At 47.4% G+C, this 7,374-nt stretch overlaps 2 long non-coding RNA genes across 7 annotated transcripts in view; both read left to right on the plus strand.

The window, feature by feature from the left end:
• LOC126993654 (uncharacterized) overlaps positions 1-3,819 on the plus strand; it is a 27,642-nt gene extending 23,823 nt beyond the window's left edge. For 3 of the 6 annotated variants that reach the window (XR_007748105.1, XR_007748106.1, XR_007748101.1), the window contains 3 exons: positions 1,112-2,453; positions 2,657-2,744; positions 3,745-3,816. This is a non-coding gene — a long non-coding RNA (uncharacterized LOC126993654). Of the gene's footprint in view, positions 1-1,111; positions 2,454-2,656; positions 2,745-3,744 lie in introns of all 6 variants that reach the window. The other 3 variants (XR_007748102.1, XR_007748103.1, XR_007748104.1) reach the window with 3 other exon arrangements.
• On the plus strand, positions 3,816-5,737 carry LOC126993655 (uncharacterized). The gene is made up of 3 exons (XR_007748107.1): positions 3,816-3,947; positions 4,319-4,452; positions 5,590-5,737. It is a non-coding gene; the product is annotated as an uncharacterized LOC126993655 (long non-coding RNA).
• Positions 5,738-7,374: the final 1,637 nt, after the last annotated feature.

The following is a 7,374-nucleotide window of genomic DNA, read 5'->3' on the forward strand; positions in this document are numbered from 1 at the left end:
GAAAGACCTGGTACTGTATGTTACCAGGATAACAGTGAAGGGATATCCAGCACATCAATACCACATGGGAAACACTCCACTATCCACCACAGAGGCAGAGAAAGACCTGGTATTGTATGTTACCAGGATAACAGTGAAGGGATATCCAGTACACCAATACCACATGGGAAACACTCCACTATCCACCACAGAGGCAGAGAAAGACCTGGTACTGTATGTTACCAGGATAACAATGAAGGCAATTACAGCAGACGGGTTGAGAAGAGTTCAGTGTCAAGGGCAGCCTGGGACGTAGTGGGACACAAGGTGTGTGGAAGAGGAAGGGAGGGAATGCATGCTGGACAGACGATACAAAATAGACAGTTAAGGAACAGTAGGGAAAGTAGACAGAGTATATGACTATTTTGGTAGAGTGACATCAACAAACTGTTTAGAGAACAAAAAGCTTTCTGAAAGAAATCGAGATAAATTGGGGACTTCAACGGAGAAGTCACACAACTGTAGGCCTATGAATCACCTGGTTTAAGGCTGCTTTTTCTGAAACTTACTTCACCGCACAATGCAGCAAGAATTCAGGTGCCAGATACTGCTAAAAACAGTACTACCGCTTTGATTGGTTTGGTCACAACTTTTACACCAACGCCTCACATGGCCAAGCTTGTGAGCAGGGTGAGGTGCCGGAACACTGGAGGAGGGCCGTCACTGTGCCACTGAACAAATGGGAAGGAAGAAGGGATGATTGTGGCAGTCACGGGGAATAAGGTGACTCAGTGTGCCAGGGAAGGTGGAGGGAAGGGCTTTAAACGAAAGGGTGAAAAGAATGATAAAAAGTGTCGGCGATGAACAAGGGGGTGATAGGGAAGGGAGGGAGGTGTAAACATATGTTTTGACTGTCAGGATGCCTTGATTTTGTCCAGCTCTTCTGAGTCTGCCAAACAAGTAATGCTGTAGTTATTTATCCTTAAGACAGGCTGTTGAGCCCCTCTTCATGTCACTACAAAAGTCAACACAAACATGTACAAACATCCTGAGGCTGTCCACACTCCACAAAGTTGTTCAAGTTATCCGAGCCCAACAAATGCCGGTAATGGTGAGACTGTTCTTATTGCAGAGGTTGTTGAGTCACTCTTCACGTCCTCCCTGAAGGAAGCCGGCGGCCTGAAGCACCGCGGGCAGGTCACCACCACCAGCCTGCAGGCCAGGGACCACAAACACCTCTGGATGGGACTCTGGAATGGCAGGCTTCACTGTGGCTTCACTAAGGTCTCCTCACTCTTATATATACTCAATTTTGCATCAGTACACATGTCATCGTCATTGTCATATATTGGTCGGTATTATCAAACGCTTTCGTCCATCACATCAACTGTTTCCAAAGGCCAAACAGGAGATAAATTGGGTTCTCATGAGTGCTCTTTTAGGTTCATGGTACAGAAGAAGGGTCAAACTACCACCAGGGTCATAAAACTGTCCTTGGAAATGCCCAAAATGCCTATGAAAGCCTTGCCAAGTATGTGTGCTTGGGTGCCAAAATGTTGAGTTATACATCCCATTATTTCTCTGCTATAGGATGTAGGTCTTTCACAACTCTTTTTGGCAGCTCTTCTATACTTTATTTTATTGGAGCAGAGATTAGTGTTTTTTTCCCCCTGGAGTTGCTTCCTTTAATGAAAACAAAGTCCATTTGTCTCTGTGTCTGATGTTAATACACTTCATCCTGCCCCACAAAGCTTCTAATTTCACGTCCTGCTTCTCTGTCTGCCCTGACTTACACGCTGGCTGGGTGCTTTGGTTCCTCAGCTGTTGTGAGGTGCATGAGATGAAGTGCACAAGTCCAAGCCTCACCTTTCATAGGCACCAGGACACCTTTAACCTTTGTCTGTTCCCTGGTCCAGGACACTCAAGGCCTGTCTCCCCATGTTGTGCCTGGCATTCTTCTCCATTCAGCTTGGCACATTTCTTAACTTCTCTCTGGATCTTGTGTGAGGTGCAGAGTTTATGAAGCACATTTTGGGGCTGGGAATATGCACAGACTGCACCCTTCTCCTCAGGGAGAGGGGCAGGTTTATAGTCATAATAATACAATGTTTACCAAAATTGTTCCATTCCATTTCTCTCCTGATTTCTTATTCATTTTGTAGGCCTGGTTTGCAGTAATTAGGTAAAGTTTGGGGCACATGTTACAAGTGGGCCTGGCTGTGGTGCTCATCTCCATCCCTCTGGCCCTTGAGCCAGCACCGGGCAAGGACCCTTCAGCCCCAGGACATGGCCACTACAGTATCTGGGTCACCACAGCTGCCTTGCCCAGGCTCCCTTTTATAGACCAACCCAAACGGAAGGATGAACAGCTGGGTGGGTCGTCACTATAACCCAGACCGGTGTGTTCATAGCTAGCCGTCAACCTCTCCACCAAGGGAGCACACTGGTTGCTGTGTGTGTCTACTCTTTCAAAGGTTGCATTCCTCATTATTATTTTTAGCCAGTACCAATTTCTTCCTTCTATGTCTTAAAGTATAGCTCACCTTTCCCACTTGATGCTCCTGGAGTAATGATGTGTAAATAAAAGACAGAAATGACACCAGTGTAATTGTTTAATAGTGCAAACATAAATATGTATTACTAAACACTTCTCTAAGGGGTGTGTGTTTGTACACAGCAAACACTGCCTGGGTCACTGTAACAGCAGCCTGCCCCTGTCCCTGCAGAGGAAGGTGTTCCGTCAGTGTAACAGGAGAAAGCTGAAAGTAAATGTCAACAAAAGTAAAGTGATGGTTTGTGAGTGAAGTAGAAGTGAGGTTGTAGATTTTGTATGCCCATATAGAGTGGGAATTGAATGTGAAAAAGAAAGCAAAATAATTTTGAATGGTGAAGAAATGGAGGAGGTCAATGAGTTTAAGTACCTTGGATCAGTTATGTGTAAGCATGGTGGTATGGAGGGAGAGACAAGAGAAAGGGCATTGCAAGGAAGAAGGGTGGTAGGGTCTTTGGGACGAATCATGAATGGCAGAAGTGTGAGCATGGAGGTAAAGAGGGATTTGAGAAATACAATAATAGTACCAACCCTCACATATGCAAGTGAAACGTGGGCCTGGAATGAAAGTCAGAGGTCTAGAGTGCAGGCAGTGGAAATGAGTTATTTGAGGAGTGATTGTGGTGTGAGTAGAATGGATGGAATGAGTAATGAAAGTGTGTACGAGCATTTTGGAATGTGTCACAGGGGTGAAGGGAAGAAGTGTGGAGTGGTGGAAGAAGTGAAGTGACAGACTTTAAAGTGGTTTGGCCACATGGAGTGAATGGAGGAGAGTAAGATAACCAGAAAGGTGTATGTGAGTGAGATAGAGGGAGGGAATGCTAGAGGACGACCTCCAGTGAAATGGAGGGATAGGGTGCAAGAGTACGTTAGGAGAGGGTGGAAAGATTTTTGAGAAACTTTGAGCAGGCAAGGAGGGAGTGTCTGGATAGAGAAAGTTGGAAGCTCTTCTGCCGTGGCCATCCCCTGGTGGGAGCTCCTAGGAGCAGGCGTCGATGAAATGATGATGATGATGATGATGGGTCTAGAACAATGTTTTCAAAGTCACAATCAACAAACTAGCTCTGTCTTGCCCCTAACCTTAAAAATCAACAAGAAATGAGAACACGCCAGGTTTGCCAAGACCCCCAAAGCTCCCCCAATAACAAATAAGATCACTAGGTTTTGCTGAAGTCAACACTAAACCTTCTTCCTCCTCTTCCTCCTCCTCTCAGATCAACCGCACGTGCAAGACATGCCAGGCTCTGATGTCCAGTGTGGAGGAGATCGGAATTCCTATCATGAGGAGACACACAACACCACACCCTCACCGGACGCCAGCAAGCTATTGCCATCCTGTAGTCGCCACACCTCCAGGCTGGTCGTGGCTTGGGGGGGAACCGTACATTTTCTCCTCAGTTCTGTGTCTTAATTTTAGGTTTGTTTGTACATCAAGCTTGATATTTGCCATCCTGAAGTCCCCCTCACTGCCATGACTATACTCTTGCTCATTCCTATGCTATCCAGATCCCTTATGCAAGGGTTAACCACCATGTTCATTCTTTCATCCCTATTCTATCCAAATCCCTTATGCAAGAGTCAAACAGCATCTTCATTATTTCATCCCTGTACTGTCCAAATTCCTTATACAAGAGTTTACCAGCATCTTCATTCTTTTATCCCTTCCACTGGTAAACTCTGAAACAGCAATAGCCTCCCTTTGTCTGTATTTTTACTCCTGCTCATCCCTATACTATCCTGATCCCTTATGCAAGAGTTGAGCAGCAGCATCTTCATTCCTTCATCCAGCAGGGAGTTCTCCAGGCACACGCCAGCATTGCCGCCAAGGACTTCACACTGCACTGCCCGAAACACCCGTCGAGGGTGATGAGGATGAGGAGACAGTCAAGATTGTGCAGTGGGTGAAGAGCAATGAGCCAATGGTAGGAATCTTGTCTCTCTGTCTGTATCTTAAATGTATTTGCCCTTCACTTACCCTGTTTGAAAAGTCTCTTGTCATAGAAGTTGCTGCTGGGACTTTGATGGAGTGGTTTGTGATCCTGGTGATGGCTTTACATGGCTTTTGCATCTTGAGCGGGGAAAACACCAATGAACACCCGGTTAGTCTTTTCTGTGGCCTTGGGAAACAGTCATGGTGGGAGCCTGACACGTTAAGGATGACCTCACTTTGTTGTAGAGAGTCTCATTAGTAAGGAAGCATGTATGAATTTTCTGAGGCAAGACCTATAGTAACTGTTTGGGGCTTTGTTAGGCTAGGTCAGGTTAGCTTCTCAATATTCTGATGTAATAAATATTCTAGGCGAGTACAGGCTGATTCAGTGTTTTAAGGAGACAGCCAGCACCTCACAACAGTCATCTGAGGCAGTGCACTTGAAAAGATTGGCATTTCCTTCTTTTTATTTATTTTTTCTTTGGTCGAGATGGAAGTCATGGCCACCCAGTTTAAGAATCATTATGTAAGACACTGTATTTCTGTGCCTCAGTCTGTGTTGAGTTCCCTGACCCTTGTTGCTGTTTGCCCAGTGCTTGCCACAGGAGGGAAAGGGAGCAGAGCCTATTGTGGGGAGTAGAAAGACTGGTTTTGTGGAATTTGTGTGTAGATGTAGTGGCTGGGTGTGTCTCTTACTTGTCTCCTTCACTTGCATACCTCCTCCTCTCTTAACTCTTGCTCAGTCCTATGCTATCCAGATCCCTAATGCAAGAGTCAACCAGCATCTTCATTCTTTCATCCCTTTCCCTGGTAAACTCTGGAACAGCCTCCCTTCGTCTGTATTTCCACTCCTGCTCATCCCTATACTGTCCAAACCCTTTATGCAAGAGTTAACCAGCAACTTCATTCTTTCATCCCTTCTGCTGGTAAACTCTTTCCTTCCTTCCTCTTGTTCTTTTTCTTTCTTTCTCTTTCCTCCCCTCCTTTCCCTGCCTTCTGTTCCTTCTATCTCTCTGTCTATCTTGCCCTTGAACTCCCTCCTTTGACCCCAATAAACAGAAAAAAAAAAATTGTGGAGGCAATGGCAGCGTCTTCAACATTAACATGTTCCTTCCTTACTTACCCCCAGGGAGCCACCATCAAGCAGGACGACCAATCCGGAGCCATCATCATCACCCGCATCATGCATGGCTGACTGCTCCGGCCTCATCCATGCTGCCGACGAGGTGCAGGGGTCAACACCTTCAATGTGGAGGGCAAGACACCGGCGGATGTCCACAAGATGCTGGTGAGGGAGGGAGGGAGAGGGAAGGGAAGGGAAGGGAAGGGAAGGGGGAGAGAGAGAGAGAGAGAGAGAGAGAGAGAGAGAGAGAGAGAGAGAGAGAGAGAGAGAGAGAGACCTATATGTGCCTGTGGGCTGTGTTAGTGACTGAGAGAGAGAGAGAGAGAGAGAGAGAGAGAGAGAGAGAGGCATAACTGTTGGTCAAATTTTGTTCTCTCTTTTGCCTTGCTTTTCCTGTATACTAGCTCTGGATGAAATAAAGCTATCATTACTATTATTATTATCATTATTTATTTTTCCGAGCCCACAAGTAACCAACCCACCTCCTGTCCCCTTCCAAGTGCAGGCGGAGGGCACCATGACCTTCAGGCTGCTCCCGGCCAGCAGCTCGGTGCACCTCAGGGAGAGCAAGGTGAGGGTGCACGCCTACTTCCACTATGACCCCAAGGAGGACAACAAGCACATTCCCTGCAAGGAAGCCGGGCTGCCCTTCAACAAGCTGGACATCCTGCACATTGTGACCCAGGATGACCCCTACTGGTAAGCCCTGGTGACCTCATAATGAAGCTTTGTGGCTCTCAGGTGATCCAGTGTCCCGCTTGACCTGCCCCACTCATGGGGAGCTATGCGGCTCAGGCCAACTGAGTGCTGGTGTGTGACATTGCCCCTGCAGCAGCCCTGCTAGACCAGAGGACTTGACCGCTGCAGCGGTGCATTCTGTCCACTGGTGAGTCACACGGCTCCCCGTGGGTGTGGGGGTGAAACACACTGACACTGGATCAGCTGGGCGCACCAAACACAGCGTTCCACACAGCAGCCCCATCACAGTGTTCCCTCAGCAGCTCTTATAGGCGACCCTTTACTGAAAACAACAATCACAGTCAAAGGAAACATTTGTAGATGGTGCTGCAAAGGTGTCACTGGCCACTCACATAACTACATCGTCTGCCTTATGTACAAACACTGCCCCCCGTCTGCACAACGACAGGCCAGCCCGAGGCAGGGCTGCTGCAGCACCAGAGGGGGCTGCCGTGTGTCTCGCTGGGTGTGGTGGTGGGGGTGGCAGTGGTCACGGTGGCAGAGGTCTGGGCTTTCAGTGAGCAAACACACTCCCAACATCTGTATTCAATAGAGAGCACACACAGTCAGAGCTTTCTCGTTGCTTTCCTTATTGGTGGTTATGTTCATCTATAAATGTAGGTTGGGTTGTTTAAAGCACACGAGACAGAGCACAAAAAGGCATTTTCCAATGAGTTCCTGTCTGTTTTTATTTTTTATTCAAAATTTTCACCCAAACCCAAACCCAACCATTTCAAATAGTCTGTTTGGACGGCGGATTTCTTGGGTCCTTTCCTCCCCTCTGCTCTGCCGCTCACTCCCAACACCTGTTTTTCCCTCTCATGTGTTAGCTACAGGTAACATAGGAGAGGGAAAAACAGGTGTTGGGGCTGTGTGGCAGAGCAGAGGGGAGGAGAGGACCCAGGAATCTACCGCCCAAACGGACCATTTGAAATGGTTGGACATTTTTCAGCCTCTTAATATCACTAGAGCCAGGGCCCCACTGTAGACCCTGAGTCCCCTCCATGGAGTATGAACACTAGGAGACAGTAAAGTAAGGGGAGGGCAGGGACA

The sequence above is a fragment of the Eriocheir sinensis genome, unplaced genomic scaffold (genome assembly GCF_024679095.1).
Source record: "Eriocheir sinensis breed Jianghai 21 unplaced genomic scaffold, ASM2467909v1 Scaffold650, whole genome shotgun sequence".
NCBI lineage: Eukaryota > Metazoa > Arthropoda > Malacostraca > Decapoda > Varunidae > Eriocheir > Eriocheir sinensis.